Here is a 20,113-nt window from a genome sequence, read left to right on the forward strand (position 1 = left end):
GAGCATGTAATTTGCTTGTATGCTGTGTGCTGCGGTTGTGACTGGAAGTGTCACCGTTGCAATTACTGTCAGTGCTGAGCGATTGTCCTCTGCCAGGCGTTGTTTCTGCCCTCCTGCTAGTTGTCTCCCACGGCCGCGTGCAGCACAGACGTTTCGGCAACACCCGCTCCGTCCTGTGGCTTTGATAGAGCCTTAAGGAACCACAACAGAAAGCGAAACTTTAAAAATAAGGTCATGAGAATCCATGTTTTCTGTCCCTCCGTGACATGCCAAGCGAGGCTCCCTAAGGCTCCTTTGTCCCTGCAGCATTCTGCTTTCAGCCAGATTCGGCTTGTATTTAGTGCAAATACAGGAGTTATGTACATTCAATGGTAAATAAAGAATATGCTTTACCCTATTCAATCAATAAAATAATTACGGAAAACCAGGCAAGTAATAATATACAATAAATAATACAATCTTTGCAATATTTGATATGCAGTAAGTAATAAACACTGACTTGAGAAAAGAGTATTAAGTAAAGATATTTGACCTATAGTTTAATTGCACACAGAATTAAGGAAAAACTTCTTTTTCAGTTTTAACTAAACAGGATCTGGTTCTTCAATATTAAAAAAAAAAATAGATTAAAACAAAGGTAAAAATTGAATCCCATTGATAGTACAAGTGCATAAAAATATATTATTTTTTGGATCAGAGGGCTTTAATAATAACAAATATTATAAAGAGAGAAATCAAAACCAGATTGTATACTCACCAGATTGTTCAATACAAAAGCCAACAAAATTAGCCCATATTGATGTGATAAGCAGGAAGAAATATATTAGTTTCCAGATCACAACATTTCAGTACCAGATATTGAAAAACCAAGTCAATTTTTATATCAATCAGGTTCCTATTAAATTAGTCCATATTTTTCAGCAGGAAAATCTACAGAACTGGCCCCTATTGACATATTGATAATTAAAGGTAAATATATTGCTTTCTGGTTCACAGAGATTCAGAGAGAAAAGCTAACTGAAAGCGCTTGCGTCCAGATGGGGTGAAATCGGACCGGGTGCCGAGTGCCGCCGGGCGCGCGGGAACGGGTCGCAGACGGGCCGACGGGGGGCACCTGGGCTGAGCCACGAGCGCCGAAGATCAAACTCGTCCTCCAGCTCGTGCACCGACCACAGCGGTAAGGACTCGGGTTTGCCGGAGCGTCCTCCGCGGCAGCGACCGAGGAGAGCCAGTCCCCTGCGGGGGACGTTCCCACATTCCCATCCCCGGCGGCAGCAGGAGCTGGCCCGGTGCCGTGGCCAGGGCTTGGGTCGCCTGCTGGCGCCGCAGGTTGCGCGAGAAGAGTGGCCATCGTGTAATGGCACTGCTCAAGGACACGCAGGTTATTACTCGAATAAGTTTAAATCAGGGTAGGAAAAGATAAACAGGGAGCAAATTCACTCTTGGAGAGAGAGGCACTGGATAAACCTGGATTTTATTACGCTTAAGCACCTTTAACAGTGTGTCTTCTAAGGTTTGGGATCTGCTCTGTTTTACTGATGGAAAAAGTCTCCACTGCTGTAAATGGAATTAGTGTGGATTAATAACAGAGGAAGGAAGGGGCCATTTTATGATCCGGAGTCTTTGGGCTGTAAGACTTGGTCATTTCTGTGGAGTCTGGGGTAAATTTGACTTGAAGAGACGAGAATCAGTTCCAGGGTTTCATGGGAATTTGAAATTGTTTTATTAAGGTTTCTAAAGAAGTAATTTAATCTTCCTTATTTACCTAAAATAATGTGTTTGTAAAAATGTATTCTCCATAATGATAGCTCTGTATGAAGAACCTGCTCAACGCACACTGTAATTAAGTGTCTTGTGTGTCTAATTATTGTTCAGCCATACATCAAGGTACTTTGACACTGCATACTCGCAGCAGACTAGACTAGCATTTAAGAAAATTTGTAGACCAGTGAAAACCTCTTTGATAAATGTGACCAGTAACGTATCTATTAAAGAAGTAAATCTGCAGTTTTGTTATAGCAGCAGTATACTATAGCTTAGCTCATAGCAGGTAGCAACTGGGAAACCAGTGTGGGAGTTGTATTCAGCGGGAATTAGAGCAGGAATTAACTGGCTGTGCTGGCATGTTGAAAAACAAACAAACAAACCAAGACACTTAACCCTACCTTACATGATCCTTATTGTCACGGTTAATGCCACTGAGATAAATGCAGCCAGCAGAGAAGAGGAGCTGATCCTCAGGAGTAATGTATCTAAGCATGGGTAGAACGGAGGATGAGGGAAAGAGCAGGAGGGACTGTTTGTGTGAATATGAACGAGGAAGAAAAATGGTGGGGGGAAAAAAAAATTCCGTCCGTAGACGGTAAGGTGGCGTATGCAGGTCCGCTCACTCTCATTATCCATACGCCCATCAGCTGCTGAGGCTTTCATTTGGTGAAGGGGTCAGAGGAATACTTGGAAAAAAACTTCAGTTTGTGACCTAAGTTAAGTGTTGATATTAATAGTATGTTTAATTATGAGTGAAATCCAATCAGGTAAGCCTGGGAAGGTAAAATGAAGGGGAAAATTTGCCATAAGAGTTTCTGATCAATAAGTAAAATACAGTTAACTATTCTCAGTAAATGGAAAAAACGTTAAACATTATCAGCAGCATTTTGGCAGAGCTACCTGAATGTGGCTCTGTACCAATGCGGCCACGCAGTAGCTGGACAAGAGCTGGTTTCTATCCAGTCCACGGCGCAGGGAGGAGCAGGTTGTGCCTATCTCTCCTGATTGCATATCCATTGCCCACAATTTTATGGTTTGATGTTGGAAGTACTGAGCCTGCGTAAACAAGGCACTGGGGCAAGTTTTCACTCTGTAGGCAGAGTTGACTTTTTTGGTGGATTCGGTGCTTGCCCGTTGAATTTCCCTTTGTGTTATACAGGAGGCAGAGCAGCCTGACTTGCATTGATTCCAGCACCTAAAAACCTTGGGTTAAAATGTCCAGCCCTGCAAGGATGCAAGTGCTTTTATAGATACATACTATGTGCCTAAGTCCTTTCTAAGTCCCTTTGCTTAATTCGTGCTTGAATTTCAAGGATGTAGGGTAAGAAGATAATAGTTCAGGATCTTGCTTTTTTCAAGCATTACATGTTATTATTACTTTAATTTCAATTCCTGAGTCAAAAATACTTCTTCCTCCTTCACCGCATATAAAGAGTGAATTGACATACTTGTTGCTGCTGCTTTCTGCTTCTGAGTAATCTCTTCTTTCACAATCTTAGCATTGTAGTAGGATAGAAGGATTAACTTCAAGGTCCGCTGAAGGAGTTACGGCGACACAAATGGGTTTGTCTTCCATGAGTTGAACTCGAGGCTCATTGTATAATATCCCTTACAGGAATTTGTTAACCTGAGTGATTGCAGTAAACTCTTGTCCTGAGGGTTTCACAGTTATTCATGTTCCTGACATACACTCCCAGTGAGACTTTCCCTTTGCTCCTTTTTTTTTTTTTTAATATAAAATTCTTGTTGTCCTTTGGCGTGTGCTGCTTTTTCACAGCTTATTTATAAGCTCGTTTCCTGTAACACAGCTGACTGGCAACAGCACCCTGACAGGATGTGAAAGATGTCTTCTAGCTGCTGTTCTGAGACAGTATTTGTGTTAATCTGTTTGCACTAGCATAGAGGAATAAAGCAGTCATTCTGATATTTCTGATATCACTAAATAATGCTAAAATGAGAAAATTTAAAGCTTCTATTTTGTTCTCAGCCCAAGAGTAGCCTAGTACTAAAATTTAAATCCAACCATATCCTACAAGAGCTACCAATAGTACTTCTTATTTTGCTTTTCTGTGCCAGTGAGTCTTGGTAAAGAAGTCCATTTTTCTACGTGGGTCAAAAAAGTGAAAAAAGAATGATTAACATGAGGAGATTCATGATTTCTGAGGGGAAGGATACTGAGTATATCAGTCTCCTGGTTGGCAGAGGAGGCAAAGGGAGTAGTGATTTCAAAATCAATCAATAAATAAAGGAAGTCTGCGTTGATAAAAAAACAATCCAAAGGCCATGTTTCCCAAAGGAGATTTGGGGTGGAAGGAAAGGGAAACTGTGGCCACTTAACTGCTAACGGTGCCAAGTTCAGACCTCAGCAAAGCCGTGCTGCCGCTGGGCGCGTAAGGGCTGCCCATGGGAGAAGGTCCCCGAGTTGCTGAGGATCGCTGCCTACGGGTCTGGCCAAGGATTACCGCTAATGGGTCCGTGTCAGCCCAGCGAGCCTGGGTGCCACCTGACTACCTCGCGTGGGCGCTTAATGACTCCCGGGGAGGTTCATCTATGTACAAGGCACTGCTTCACGTGCTAAGCGTCCGATGCGCTGTAATTATTAGACTGCCAGACCAAGTAGTGCTTTTGCATGACTTCCCAGTAAATTGGTGCATTATTTGGCAATACGGTTTGAGGTCTTTAAGACAGTAGTTTTAATTCCTCTGCTTTTGTGAGCTGGGCTACTTGTAGATTTATCATACATTTAAAACTCAGTTAAGAAACCTAAACTATCTCAAAAGTAGTGAATATTTGCCGACAGAATAAGGTGTGCAGAGAGGAGGCTAGCACAGGTGCAGCTGGAGCCGTTGCCCCCCTGGTTCAAGTACCCAATGCTAAACTATCCGAGAGTTTCTTCTGTAATGTTTGAAGTTCAGTATGTTCAGCCTTTAGAAATATAAAGAAAAATGAGTGAGCCAGAGGTGGAATTTCTGTTGATAGCTGGAAACTTGATGTTTATGACAAAAGTTTTATGATTCTTTAATTATATTTGAGGCAACTTGCCCCATCTAGCAGAAGAAAAGGGACCGAATAGACTGTAGGAAAGAAAAGCCTTAATCAGTTTAACTTACTTTGCCCTTGCAGAAACTGAACCTTATAGCCATATTGGAAGTCAGCATTATACAGAGAGGAGGTTGTTGGCTCTCGTATTCCACAGTGCTGAACCATCATTACGAAGCGTAGACGAGTACGTGTTAATACGAGGTCACATCCCCAGGTCGGCTTGGCTGTGTGCAGTTGTGCTATAGGCTTAAAGGGCTACAGGCCTCATCCCATAATGTCTCAGAATTATTTATTTCAAAAAATTACCTCTTTCTTTTGTCTGAAAAAAAATAAATGTTTTGGATTCCAGATGTAATCCGAAGAGCATGAAGAACAGAGAAGCAGCAGATTCCCTTTGAGAATACGGAGCCTTGGAAACTGAAATTCTCTGTAGGAATCTGAAGTAAGAGTTATGCTTGATTTAAGATGTATCATTTTTTACTGTTACAATGATGAGTATGAGCCCTTCCCCTCTTGTTGAGTAATCTCAGGCAATTCAGAAAGATCCTAATTAATATTTGTAGTGATATTGTGGTTCAGATTAGACTAATGAGCATGTCCTATGTTACTTATCACCGGTAGGTGATGTTTCAATTGAGATATATATTTCCAAAACTTTTCCAGGAACTACAAAGAACATTTGTTCCAACAGAGAGCTCCTATCTCTTCCTTAAAAATATGACGTTTAGCAAGCAAACTGAAAAATAAAATTGGTCTTTCCTGCGTGGTGTGTTTCTGCATGCTGGGGACAGAGCGAGAGCTGCAAACTGGGAATAAGGCTCATAGAAAAAGTCAATGCTTTTAAAAATAATAGTAAATAATACTGTATTTTTGCAGAGTTAGGATAAAACAGTTTGCAGAGTATTTTAATCAGGTGTTCTCTGATCAAATATGAAGTGTCTTGTTAAATGATCTATCCTAACGAGAATGCTGTATTGATTTCCAAATCAGCCTCTGTCTTGGCTTCACAGATACAGTTGTAAATTAAAAAGCCGTAGCATTTAACTGTCTGGAAGCTTTGGCATTATAATCTGTGTAAACCTGTATAACTATGCATTGTTTCTGAGTTTTACAACAAAATTTATATTTGCATCAAATCCTGTAATGTTAATTTTCTTCTCTTATTAAGTTGAAGAAGAGTTGAAGTTCCTTTTATTAAGTCATTGAGACTTCAACCTGCTTCCTGAGGGCTAAATTTGGCTGAGAGAACCATTGTAATATTGTGTAATTAATTTGCCAGTCAAATAATTTCTGCAGGGCTATAATTTACTTATCTGTCTACAATCCTAATGAATCTTCCAGTTCAGTGCTTAGTCCTGTTTTCTGCCCTTTTATCTCCTTTTTTTGACTCTGACTTTCATAAACCTTTAATATGGGCTGATTGTTAACCTTGTATTTTGGGGATCTTCTTATGCTAGTCTCACCATCAATATTAAAAAACAGCTACATACCTAGAGTTTGTAGTATGCATAGTATGAATGTGAACTAACTGAAGACTTTCTTGCTTTATTCCTCCATCTCATGTGAGCCACCACAACAAATAAGGGAGTGAATTTAATAAAAATCAAAGATGTAAAAACACAGGAAAAAGTGATTTTTATTTTGAGGCTTTAAGACTGTAACTTCCATTCGATCTCAGTGTAACATATGTGCAAAATTTCCTAATAGTTAGTTATTCTGAGCACTATATTCCTTGATTAATGGCACTAGATAAATACCATTCACTAAATGTAAAAGTCGGCTAATTTTTGAGTTGTTCAGCTTTTCAAATTGCTCACAAGTCTGTCCTAGTTTTTTCCAATACATTTATTATTTTTAAAAAGTTTGGCAAGTGCCACAAGTAAGCAGTTGGTGTGTTATTGATTATCCCTGAAATTTGTCAATTTAGTTAGTGTTTCTGATCCCTGACAGAATTTTTTTTTGAAGAAGGAAAGGAATGTTAAATAAAGTACAAATAATGTATGGGGTTTGTGAATATTCTGCACTGACTCATTTGGGTACCTGCAGATGAATGGGCAGGAGGATCATATGATAGAAGAAAAGTAACTTTAGCGATTTATTTATAAATCTTTGATGCCATTATCACAGGCTCTAGAAATTGGTCAAGACTTTTAGGACACTGTACGCATACTGTTTAGTGTCAAAAAATTAAGATGGCACATGGTGTGAATGAAGATCTTGTCCAGGCCAGGCAGTTTTATACTTGTGTAAGGCAATAAATTCGTATGGTTGAACTGGATCAATGAAATGGATATCCTTCATATATTTGTTTTATACTGCTGTGCTTTAGTTTTTATGTTTTATTGAATTAATGTATTCATTTTAAGAAGGAATTTTGAACGCAAACATTTAATTCTGGGAACAAGTGCAATCACAGAATACTGCATCAGAAAGAAACTCCTAGCTCTTAAGAATTTTATTGTAATCATTCTTATGAAGCTTATCCATTAGGTAACTTTGAAACTGAACTCTTTTCAGACTGCATTATCAAAATCCATCAGCAAATCATGGAGAAAGATTGCCGTGGAAGATATATAGCGAATTTAAGAGTGTAGCTAAGGAGAATTGATGAAAAATGCAAAAACTGGACTAGATTAAATGAAAACCATTTTCTCAGGGACAATTAAGGCCTCCCTTAAACAAGTACAATGTTTGTGAGGTACCAGGAATGAGTTAATCCTAACAAGGAATGTAGGGAAACTGCTAGATAATAGAGTGACATTGTTTTTCCCTGATGTCAGCATAGAAACCCAAACACAAAGAGGTGAATGTAGTCCTATGAGAGAGCTGTTGAGAAAGCTGAATGTTGAGTTTGTGCTGTGGCATCCAGCAAAATTAAAAACTATTCCGCACACTATGACGGCGTATTTCCTGGAACCAGGGGTTGCTTCCAGACATCTGGACAAGACTGGCGCTGTGGGGGCTATTGAAAGGATCATGAGATACGCACGTGGCATCACTGGGAATTTAGTGCTGCTATGGCAGCAACAGTTTTGATTCCTGCTTCCTGAAGCTTTAAAAACGTTCAGTATCGATAGGTTTGAGTTTACCACCAAGTCGATTTACAGCCGTATATGGGTGATTTTGTTCTACTTTATGGCTTAATGTAAGGCCTCTTATTTCCTCCCATAGGATCCACATTCTAGCCTGAATGATTCCATTTAGTCTGTATTTCGTAAGTGATGGTCTAGAGGGTATTTACATCTAGTTGCAGTTGCAGTATTGTTTCACTTTAATATCAGCTGCCCACAGCCTCTTGTACTGTTAACACACAAATATTAATTAAATACTTGCTGATACTCTGTGGACCTGTAGCTGCTCCTCGCAGCAATTTGAATGTACTCTTGTCTTGATCCAGCTCCCAAACAGGAGGTCTCACAACTCGCTTGACTGTCCATCGAAGCTGAAAAATCCATAAAGGTATAGTAATATCTGTATTACTCATTTTCTACTATTCTGAAATCTATGGAAAGATAAATGAAAGGAGAGAAACGTGAAGGAAATGTTTTAAGTAGCTTTTTTTTCTTTGAGTGGTTGGTATTAACCTGCTCTGCACCCTGGACTCAGTCTTGTTACTACCTTTGTTATTCTGTGCTTTTCATTAATAGACAAATCAAATAGTTTGTATGTTGTGTTAATTGTGGAAATCAAATTCAGTAACTTCTAGAAGGTTGCTGTATAAAATCTGCTATATTGAAGAGAGTCAAGTTATTATATGCTGTTTTCTGATAGGGTAGAAAAATGAGAGTCATAGAGGTTGCAAATTTCAAAATCCGGAACAGCAGAGGAACAGTGTTCGGTGGCAGAGTCCTCCTCATTGCAGGGTGCTTTGACATTTGTGCACAGCTGCTTGTGGTCATGTTATTATATTATAATAGTCTAAATGAAATGCAGTATAGTATTAGATATCCATGTTGTGGCGAGAATAGCACCTCTTAGGAGGTGGGAGACAGTGCTTAGGTTCTGAAAGCATGCCTGAAAGGAAAGTGGGACCACAGATAATTCCCGCTGAAGCTGATGGAAACTGTGGATCTCGCTGGGAGTGTACGGTCCAAGACTGGTTGGGTTCTTTTTCTTTTAGCACTGAGAGTCTAAACTATCCAAGTGCATGCTTAGATAGGAGAAAAATCCTGCAGGAGCTGCATGTTATGTCATGATGCATCTAATCACTTACTTGACAACTTGGAGGCTGTGGATATGTTAGGAAAATCTGGGACTAAACAAGGTGCACTGAAGATGTGTGTGTTCATATGAGGAATCATTGCATATTTTCACAGGTGGGAATAGAGGAGTTGATTAAAATCCATTTTAAATGAAAAAACAGAATGTTTTGATTGTAAGTCTTGAATTCTTAGAGGCAAAAATCAGTCCAGTTAATGGAACTCAAGTCACTGCGGACCAGCAGTTTTCCCGGTTTAAAGATTTTCCCGGATGGGAAAGCGGCCTTGTCCAGAGCCCTAACAAGACGTGGGCACACACAGAAGACGTTCCCCGGGCAGAGACGGCGGCACAGCGGCCCTTCTCCAGCCCCTCGCGCTCTCCTCTGCCTCCTGCCCAGCTTTCTGCAGCCGCGAGATGCATCCGGGAGCCTCCTTGCGGAGGCTGACCGCCTCCAGCCTCTCCCTCTTCCTGGGGGCAACAGCGGCTCTTCCCGTTGGATGCGTTTGCTCGGGCCGTATTTGGTGCCTTCTCCCCCCGCTGCCGTTTAAGGCCTTGGGCTCTGACCAGCTCTTTCTTCTCTCTTCAGATCCTACGTACCGACTGGGTGGCCTAAGTAATAAACTCGTGGAAAGCTGGAGAAAAGGGACCCCTGCTAGGGGTAAGTCTTGGTTCTTCTTACTCCTCCTGACTCGTAGCAATTCCAGACTCGGCAGCGACGACAACGCGTTTCGTGCCGGCAGGGCTTGGCAGGGACCCGGTCTGAGATCTGGCAGGCTATTTCCCGGTGTGCCGAGCTGTTGTGGAAGCAGGAGGGGTTGTGTTATTCCTGTGCAAGGGACACTCGGAGATCGTTAGTCTAACAGCATCCATAGGAGCTGGCCTGATGAGCTCAACACGGAGTGCAGGGAATCACCCTGCCACCAAGGGAAAGCGGGTTAGATGGATTCATAGCCCTGTTTGTCTGAGCTGGACAACTTTTGTTGGAAAACACTCATTTAGCAGTTACTGTGAATCCCTCACCACGCTAGCAGGATCGAAATGAGGTGTGCATTACTGACTCCTCCAACAGCAGCAAACTCTGAGCTGGAAGCTTGTTGCAGAGTGGTAGAGGCCTCACGCCATAGCTGTCAAAACGGTTTAAAAGCTAGAGGAATTTTTTTAGAGAAACGAAAGCATGTTGTTACTGGTTTAGGATGAATACAGTAACCAGGGGGTGAGCACTGAGATCAGGGCCTGAGCAACGTTCTGGTTTGGCTGTTGTGGTTTTCTTGTAATGAATGCCGTTCTGTTACTTTGTGCATGCCCTTATTTGGGCATTTCGTTCAGTACGAAGCACTTTGTTAGTACTGCGTTACAAAAATGAAGTGTTTTGGGGTTTGGTTTGGAAGGAGTGAAGGGCAGCGCTCCGGCGCGCCTGCTCGCAGACCCCGCTGAACCGCGCGGGCCGGTCCCGCCGCCGGCTCCTCTGTGGGCCGGGCCGAGCCGGGCGCAGCCGCCGCTCTCATAGCGCTCGGCGAGAGACCGCCCCAGCCGGGGATGTAGCTCAGTGGTAGAGCGCGCGCTTCGCATGTGTGAGGTCCCGGGTTCAATCCCCGGCATCTCCAGCGGCTCTTTATTTTTTTTTTTTTCCCCCCCCTTCTCTCCCCCCCCCCCCCCCCCCGGCAGGGGCCGCCGTTTTGCGCGGCGGCAGCGGCGCCGCCGCCGCTCCGGTAGCAGCGCGCCGAGCTGGAGGCCGCCGACTCTGCTTCTTGCCGCCGCGCAGCTGTGCGGGGGCAAAATATAGCGGTGCTCCCGTTGTTCATGCTTTAAAGCGGACGGTGGTTCTGCCCCCAAAAGGGGAATCTGCATTGGCCGGGAATCGAACCCGGGCCTCCCGCGTGGCAGGCGAGAATTCTACCACTGAACCACCAATGCGAGCTCTGAAAATAATCTTGCCGGGTCCTCGCTACAACACTATGTACAATGGAGTTTGGGTTTGTTTTCTGCACCCCCCCCCCCCCGCCCTTTTCCAACTCCATGTTCACGGTCAGTTTTTAGCTGTTTACTAACTTTCTGTAACAATTTTTTCTGGGAGTTATGTTTGTATATGTTTTTCCTCTAAAGGAAAACACCTACAGATTTTTTATAATAAATCCATCATCGTTTAAACTTAAAAGCTTTCAGAGTAAGTAACAATATGTTTGTTCCTTTTATGTACCACAGTTGCTTGACTTTGCTGGAGGAAGCCACCATTTCAGGGTTTAGAGGTTCACATTGTCTATTAATAAAGTAACCACGATGGCTACATTGCATCAACTTACATCTTTGTTTTGTCAGTTGATGCAATATCATGGATTCTGATGTTTCAGTACAACAATATAGCATTGTGCAGTGATGATTTATCAGTATAATGCTATTGCTTGCACTGTGATGTAATGATGTCATTTTCTAATATAAATTATGTAAAACCTTGATGTTTAGTTTGTCCTGGACGAGCTCCCAAGAACAGCCATGCATGAGACAGAGTTCAAAGGAATGCAACATTACATGTTTCACATCAAGAGAAAAATAAGGCATATATGTATAGAGATAGACAGATATGAAGAATATCTATGATTAATTCTATGATGCTTAAGAACAGAGTCCAAACTGCATGAACACCTGTCCCCAATCATCTCATGAAAGGTAGTAAGCAGATGTTTTATTCTTGGTTGAATAGTAATTTGACACTGCAGATAATGTTCCAATTTCATGTGTGAACTTACATTAATAACAAAATGTAAACTTGCCTATGCAGAGGACTGTGCATATCAATCCTGAAGTTATTACCTACCTTCCCAATTGCATATTTAGTTCATCAAAGAGGATGATTTTTTTTTTTCAGCATGTGTAAATCAGAAGTTGAGGAAAAATTGTGCCCTCAGTGAATCTAGGAAGAGACTCAAGGCTGAAATTTGTTACATCCGCCTGTTAGAGAACAGCAGAACCAGAGAACAGCATTTCACAATCATCTCTGAGCCACAGGAACAATGTAGACCAAGTAACAACGCTCATCATAGTTTCATTTTCCCATAAGCTTCATTTCAGCTTCTTAATTCCTCTTGTCACAGAGTAACATAGTAAATTCTTTAAGTAATAATTATTATTTAGGCTATTGCTCACAATTTCATCAGTCAGTCTTGAAAAGCTGTTTTCCCAGACAAGCATAGAACCAGAAATCCCATAACAATTAGGCAGTGAAGAATACTCAAGGAATATTTTATCCAAAATCCTAAGAAGACTCTAATTCACTATTTTAACATACCTGAAAGTTAGTCATGCTGAGGTAAATAGCAGTATTTGATCAAATACTTTTTTCGTCCTACTTTTATTCTCTCCCCTCCTTTCCTTTCCCGTAGGCTGGGATCCTGCAAGGCAGGGGCTGCTGAGGGGGGGACGCCGCTGGGAATACCTGGGCAAAGGTGGCTGAAATTGCCAGAGCTCTGCAAGATGGAAGAGTCCATGGCTTGGTCCCCCGTGGCAGATCAAGGTGAGTAACAGAACAGGTTCTGTTTCTGTTGAATTAGTTTGTTAGAAAATCATTTTACAGAGGATTGCCACAGAACAGTATGACATAGTAACAAACTCTGTGCTATTAGCAACCAGCCCCACGTCATTCCCCGAGTAATAATGAAACCACTTCTCACGCTAGTAGTTAATAGTCTTGAGAACCGTTGCCCGTGTCCATTAGACCGCTTTTTGCGTCCTTTCAGCACATCTGTGAATGTTGACCGAACTATTACAGAGAGCTCTGCAAGTCGAATGGAGTTTGGCAATACTATGCCTCACTGTAGCTCAAGTGTTGCTCTAGGACACGCTCTGGACAGCTTTTTCAAAAGCTGCATGACGCAGGCTCATGCTTACCTACCCTTTACAAGTGATTGTATGTAGGAGGCTGCTGAAGGAAGGAGAGAATTGAGACCTCCAGTATCAGAAAATGATGGTCCAGAGTCACAGAACTGATGAAAAATTTGTAGTGTTGGTTCAGTTATTAATAATCTGCGCCCTATTCCAAGGGGATGAGGAGTCTTTGGGAATTCGTTTTCTGTATCAGCATGATAGTTGGGGAGAACACTCCCTGCAAAACCTCAGTGTGGAAGTTGTATAAGACAATTAGAGCGGTACAGGAACACTAAGTGAAATAACGATCTCAAACTAAATTTAAGTGCAAGTGCTTCATAAAAACAAACATGTCTCAGTACCTCTCATCCATAAATCATATAATTTTAGAAGTTCAGTAGATGGCTTGAACAGCATCCAGAATCCAGCTTTATATAACAAGGCTATAAACTCTAGGGAACTACTTCTAGCGAGACTGCTTAAAATGTACTTTTGTATGTTCCTATCCAATACCTGATGAACGTGTGAGAGGAGTTATCTCATTAGAGACTCAGGTCATCATCCACTTCCGTTCAGCTCCAGAACTCTTTCAGGCAGCCGAGCAGATACCAGAGACCTTCAGCAGAAGCAAGGAGGGCAAAGCTCGTTATAGGAAGAAGGGAGAGGATTCTCCTCAGCCTTTTTATCCCTCAAAAGGGGACAAATCTATTCCAGGTCACCTTTAGAGGAGCTCTGCGCCTGCTGCTTGACACGGTGTCTTTTCCGCAGGGCTCCTGGGGGGAACCTGCCTGCACCAAGCGCCTCTGCCACGGGTCACCGGGGAGGAAGCCGCGTCTCAGAGGCACTCGCGACCTGAAACATTTCAAGTGTACGTGACGCAGGCACAAGAGGAACAAGGTAGGGACTGGTAGGCAGGTGGTGGTAAAACAGCTCAAATCAAACGTAAGGCTGCAGGTGTGACTTACCTGGGGTGGGGTAAGTGGGCACCACTCGCTCCCTCCCTGCCGGGTGGTGTGGCCACACGTTCCCACGTCGCGTGACGCCATCTCGGCTGGGCAGCCACCCATGTTTAAATCAGTGCTGCACTGATCTCTATACCAGCATAGAAAAAAAAGAAAGTGTGATGCTACAAATGTGCTATTTGCTCAGATTCACCTTTTCATGTTGTGATGTATTATGTGGAGTTCTCGTTCGAAGTAATTCCTGAGGAATAACTGAGACTGACCTGAAATGCAACATACCCTTTTGTAGGAACAAACTGCCTGGTAATCCATTTCTTATGTTTAACTAACTAATGCTCAATCCTTAATACTACCAAACTAAGCACTTCTTATTGGCCCCCAAAATAATGAAAAATAACTGCAGACTTTTCTGAAGCCTTTTCTAAAGGCTTCTGAAAGCCCTTTCAAATAAAGATTTCCAGAGCGTACTCTTGTCTCTGTTTCCACAGGACAGAAAATTTGCACCATCCCTGGCAACTTCTCTGCTGAGTAGAATACATGCACATCAACCTGATTTTAACAGGTCACAAAATAAGTTGGGCATTTAAAAATATCTGCCTTCTAAAAAACACAAAGGAACATATATTGTGTGGAGCCTTCAGCAAAGATTGTTGAAACAAAACAAACAAAACAATCGTAGTAATCTTTTAGGTAAGACTTATAATGTAGAACAACTTGTCAGGGCAGGTTAAAGTTTTAAGGCCTAGCAATTTTGACAGTGTCCCTTTAAGCACAGCGAAAGCACAGGGACTAGTAGGACAGGAAAAGGTCACTTGGTCACACGTATCTGCTGCCTCTTTTAAGTTTATCTCAAGACCCACGAGGCTTGTCCCAATTAATTATTTAAATACATGGGGAAAATATCTCTGTAGATAAAAAGGTACAATCTTAAGTTCTGGGGAAGCTACAGAATGTCTAGTGTTGTCAAAAATAGTGCTAAAAAGAAGCTGAGACATGATATCCAATCTACAATTTAAGATGCTAAGAGAAGTGATTTCTATGTAGCAACATTTCTATGTTTCTTTGAAACACATGTACAGTATCAGTGAAATGGCAATTTCTGGATTTTCACATATCCCTTTGTCTTCTGCTAAACAGTTCTGTATTGCAAAAGGTCACCAAACCCAAATTGACAAGGTACATGTGGTTATTTAAAATAACTTGATTTCCATAGACAACTATCGATTATGTTGTTAGCCATCCACATAAGTTTCTTATAAATATATGGACACTCTGAAACTGTCCCAGATATTATTCAAATGCCTATAAATGAAAGCAATCAGAGAAGCAATGATCATGAAATGGACATTTAGAAGAGGACAAGAGATTCTAATCTTATTTCCTTAGTAATGCATTGGAATAGTAGGCTAAGGCTGTCCAAGTGATTGTACATGTCTTTGAACAGGCTTTCTACGATTTTTCTCTAACTCAGTGGAGAAAGTGTGTGGATAAAAAGCAAATGCACGTATTCACTTGGTATGATTTTGATCTGTCACTGTTTCAGAGATCTTGCTTTCCATAACATATTGTCTTTCTTTTCTATCTCTCTACCGAGCAAATTAATATTCTCTATTAGGTCTAGCTCCTCTGTGAGCCCCAGAAAAATATTGATACTCTACTTACATTCTTGCACATTGCTTCTTTGCATTTCCTGGCTCTCCTACAGCTAAGATGCCTGTGCTGCCATTCCAGGGAGAGGCTGATTAATTACTGTGTTTGTTCTGCAACAAATAATGCGACCTGTGACCTTATTCTTTTAAAACTGCAATTTTTGCATTTGGTTCTGTGACTCAGACCTGATCTGTCAGCTTTATGCAACAGCAAATGATAAGACAATTATGATGATAACACATTACTTTTGGTTTAACAGAAAAATGAACCTCTTTCTCTTTTCAGTCACGTGCATGCGCACACATATGCACACGCACACAACACCCATAGTGGATTTTTAATCTGTTGCAGTTTAAGGGGGGGAATATTTGTGCGAAGCTCCTATTTAAACACTAGCCACACAGCCCTGGTTCCGTTGGTAAGCTGAGTATCTGGTACGAAGTAACACAGTTGGGTTTCTGAATGACACTTGATACCAGCAGCCAGAGATGGGAACATTTTAAAATGGTTAATTGTAGCCATGACTAAGTACTTTTGTTTTCCAAAGGTGGGACCTACAATGGCTCCTGCTTGAAAAAATCTCAGTATAGAGATTCTGCTTCTGTTTCTGTCACTTCATTTCAACTTTTCTGCGATTATTATTACCCCTCATTCCTCACAAAGACATTTTCCTGAAGATAGATTAGAAGAAAACATATTTGTGAATGTATGAACAGATTTTCTTCTTATGATACATAACTTTGGCATGCAGTCAGGAAATGATGATAATCTTTTTCTCTATCTTCCCTTGCTAATGAAGAGAAACTGCCTCTGGGGTTAAGGACAAAAGGTGAACTCTCCCTGAACACAATTTACACCTGCTGAGCACATGATTTCGGGCATCTAAAATTCTTGTCTTGGCAGGTGTCCCAGGGACCAGACCACATGCACAGACTAAGGAGGTAATATTTTCATCTAGACATTAAATAAAAAATAGACTCAAGAGGGATGAATTTTGTGATACTTCAAGGCGTCTCATTTTTTTGTTTAACCTTGTAAAAATCTTGCAATATTCAAACTTAGGAAGACCCATTTTACCAAGCAGTAACTAAGACAAAACATAGCTCTTGTTGAGAAGAGCATAATTAGGGAGTAAAGAATTGTCCATCCCTCATCTGTTGGTACCTGGGTCTTGAGTGTTTGGAGAACCTCTTCTGGAAAAGGAGAATGCTAAATAAATGTGATCTTTGTAACAAGTTTCACTCATTCTTGGATTCCCCTTTAATGGGAAGAGTAGTACAGCTCTCATTTTCTACCCCCTTCAAGATTTGGTTGGTTTGGAAGACTTTGTGAAACACAGAAGGTCGGGAATGCAGAGTGTGCTCGCTTGGAAACTGCATATGTAGATACGTTTTACATTGATGCACTCTCTTATTTTGAACCAACCAAAAGTTATCACAAATTGATATGGATAATGCAGCCATGTCTAGGTAGACGACAATCTTGTGGAGGGAGAGGGTAGAATTTTGCCCAGTTCTAACAAGCATATGATTTTGTTTTCAGTATCTGTTAAGAGATGAATGAAGCTGCAAAATCTAGTGCCCTGTTAGTGTATATATGGTAGGCAGTTGCATCTAAAATTTTCATTTGTTGGATCACGGTGAAGTTATGAAAATCATTTACCCCAAATTGCATTTAAATCCTTTTTCCTAGCCCAATTCTTCATCTTCCTTTCTCACCCTCTCCCTCTAAAAAGAAGAAAAGCAATGAACCCCTAAGCCTCCAGGTCTCTGTCAGGAGGTGCCTCCATGGCAGTTCTTCCTGTTCAGCTGAGGTATTCCCATGGATTCCAATCGAAGTGTACAAATTTGAGCTGCCACTCCAGATCATGTTTTAAGACATTACCATGTCTCCTAATTTGTCTGGGATAAAAACTGCTTTCAGCATGGGTGGCCTGAATATCACTTAGTTTGCAGAACTTCTGAAATCCAACCCTTGGAGTTGTTTACTGACTTTAAATGCCACCTAGAGAGCTGATAGCCGTACATTATTATTGCAGCTTCTAATTTAGCTCATCTAGTTATATCTGACCCTCGGCGTACATGTAAGAGGGAAGGATTGGATTCCTATGGCCTCCTCAGATGAGACCTGTTGCTGACATTTAGCTGGCTGACAGGAGCTGGAGCATGCCTCAAGGACTCGGTGCGTGGGAGGGAGATGTGCCCCATCGCTCACTGCAGCAGCAGGTTGTTTTTCTGTTCCTGATAGCAAACACGTCTCATGCTGCCTGTAAAGCATGTTGACTAAGCACTGAGCAAGGAAGAACAGCAATAAAGGCAGTTTCTGGGAGTCAGCCAAGTAGCATGGTTAGAGACACATGCTGATCCCCGCACGTCTGGAAAGCAGGGAACCATGGACAGTGCAATGCACGGGGGACGCAGGGCTCCTGCATTTGTGACACCGGCTACATTAGGCAACTGTTAGAGGCAGTGTATAGATAAAGACTCATGGAGGTGTGTTTATGGATATAAACGGTCACTGGATCAGCTAATGTTTTGGTCTAGCATGGAAAAGGAGATCCCAAACACTTGCAGGACCATGACTGGAGTGCATAAAAAATGTAAAGTTGCAGGAAAAAGTGCAGCCAGAAGTTCAGCAATGAGTTTTGGAGGGGGAGGAAGATCCTGATGTACTATTAATTAGTGTCTGGCTTTCTCACTGCAAAAGAAGCAAGACTTAGGAATGTTCGTAAGACTCCCAAAAAGCATGGCCATTTGACAGGTCCCACAGATGAGCTGTCAGCTGTGGCCCTAGGAAGCTGGTGCAGTTGGATACCGGGGTGAGAAACAAAGAGGACCATCAGAGACCTTAGTTCTTAACAGGAGCTCTTCCAAATCTTGTTGCTTGGTATCACAGAACAGGAGGTAGTAAATAGAATGAGGATATACAAAATTTCTCAAGGTATCGGTCAGCCTGTGTGTCTTGCAACTCATGTATAAACCTTAAAGGGCAAGTGTCTAGTCTCATTGTTGGAAGTTCAAAACTGGAGAAGATCTGCTATTTTAGAGAGCAAATGAACTGGAACGCTTTCAATTTAGAAAGCCCTCAATAAGAAGAAAACAAGCCTGTATGCCCTGTGCTGCAAAATGAAAGTGAGATCCACTCTGACCAAGCACTTGGTGCTGTAGAGGATTTCCTCTCCCCGATACTGCAAGCGAAGGCCAGCTTGTAGCATCCTGTGGTAGACTCCATCATCTGTGCCCCAAATGGGTAGTTGTGCAGCATGGCTCAAGGTGTAAAGTTTGGCTGCTTCTACTCTACAAAGACTTGGATTAACTGCTAAATTCCACTTCTGCCAAGTCTGGTAAAAATGAGTAGTTCAGCAGGGTTTCACAAGAAATTTCAGCTGAAGTAAGAGAGCTGGCAGATATATCAAGGCACTGAGAGACAGACACAGATTGCATTTCTTAACCAGCTTCTTGCCATACCATAGCCACTGGAGAGGAAACTGAAAGTAAAAAATGTGAACCTGGCTCTATATATCCATTGTGCACTACCTGTTTTTTCCACAGATGGACTGTCAGAGATTTAGTATTTTTCTGGTCAAGAACTCTTGGATTTCCTCTGTGAATCATCCACATTATGAATACTATGACTCTATTACAAATCAGGAGACACGTTGGAAAGGTCCTCTCTCTGGCCACAAATAGTGAGAATCTCTGGACTGCAATTTAATCTAGCAGACAAGTAGGGGAGGATCTGTGGCAGATAAATGGACATTAATATAACGTGATAGATCTGTTCTCCATTAAATGGCTTTGTAATTTAGAGGGAACCTGTCTGTGACCAGAGCTAAGCATCAGAAGAATTCCTAGGAGACAGAGATGATATATTCAGTCGAATGGCTTTTCCTGGTTCAAAGGCAAGGCCAGACTACCCCAAGAAACTAGAGCATGGGGATCCAAGGCATCAAGGAGCTGAAGACTTCCAAGATGAGACTGCAGTGTCTGAGGCAGGTAGGATGGATCAGGCTGTCAGGGGGTTTCGCACTTCAGTTAGGTCTTCGTCTGAAGCAGCGCAACGTCCGTCATGACCCTGCGATGCGGGAGCGTGGTACGCACTGCTTATAAACCGAGCAGACCAACGACATGCCACCTACCACGGCGGCGTAAAGGATAGAAACCGAATTCCTGGGGCGCCCGTGTCAGCAAAGCAAAACCGCCGCCAGCCCGCGTGAAGAGGGGTGCCCCCCGCTTCCGCGGAGGCGCCAAGGAAACGCGGCGGGAGGGCGCACGGCGACTCCCACCGCCGCTCGGCTCCCCGCTGCCGGGGGTCAGCGGTCTTGGCGGGAGGGGGACGACGGGCGCTCCTGGCTTGAATCCGTCCCTGGCACTGGGTGCTTTGACCTCACCAAACTAAGGGGTCCAACAGCCCCCTCCAGCCGGCGGGGCCAGGACTGGGGCTGGGTGAGGGTGAGGGCGAGGCCCGGCGGCCCTGCTGGGCTGCAGGCGGCCTCCCCCAGGTGGGCGGGCACCAGGCCTCCCCCGGGGCCGGGGCTGGACCCAGGGCGGGTGGGCACCAGGTCTCCCTCGAGGCAAGCGGGCACCAGGCCTCCCCCGAGGCAAGTGGGCACCAGGCCTCCCCTGAGGCAGGCG

General features: G+C 42.8%; 2 non-coding genes across 2 annotated transcripts; one reads left to right on the forward strand and one right to left on the reverse strand.

Annotated features, from left to right (window-relative positions):
- The first annotated feature begins 10,541 nt into the window (after positions 1-10,541).
- On the forward strand, positions 10,542-10,613 carry TRNAA-CGC. The gene has a single exon. It is a non-coding gene; the product is annotated as a tRNA-Ala (tRNA).
- A 239-nt stretch (positions 10,614-10,852) lies between these two features.
- TRNAG-GCC lies at positions 10,853-10,923 on the reverse strand. The gene has a single exon. It is a non-coding gene; the product is annotated as a tRNA-Gly (tRNA).
- Between the last annotated feature and the right edge of the window lie 9,190 nt (positions 10,924-20,113).

This window comes from Apteryx rowi, unplaced genomic scaffold (genome assembly GCF_003343035.1).
Source record: "Apteryx rowi isolate R43461 unplaced genomic scaffold, aptRow1 scaffold_145, whole genome shotgun sequence".
In the NCBI taxonomy this organism is placed as follows: domain Eukaryota; kingdom Metazoa; phylum Chordata; class Aves; order Apterygiformes; family Apterygidae; genus Apteryx; species Apteryx rowi.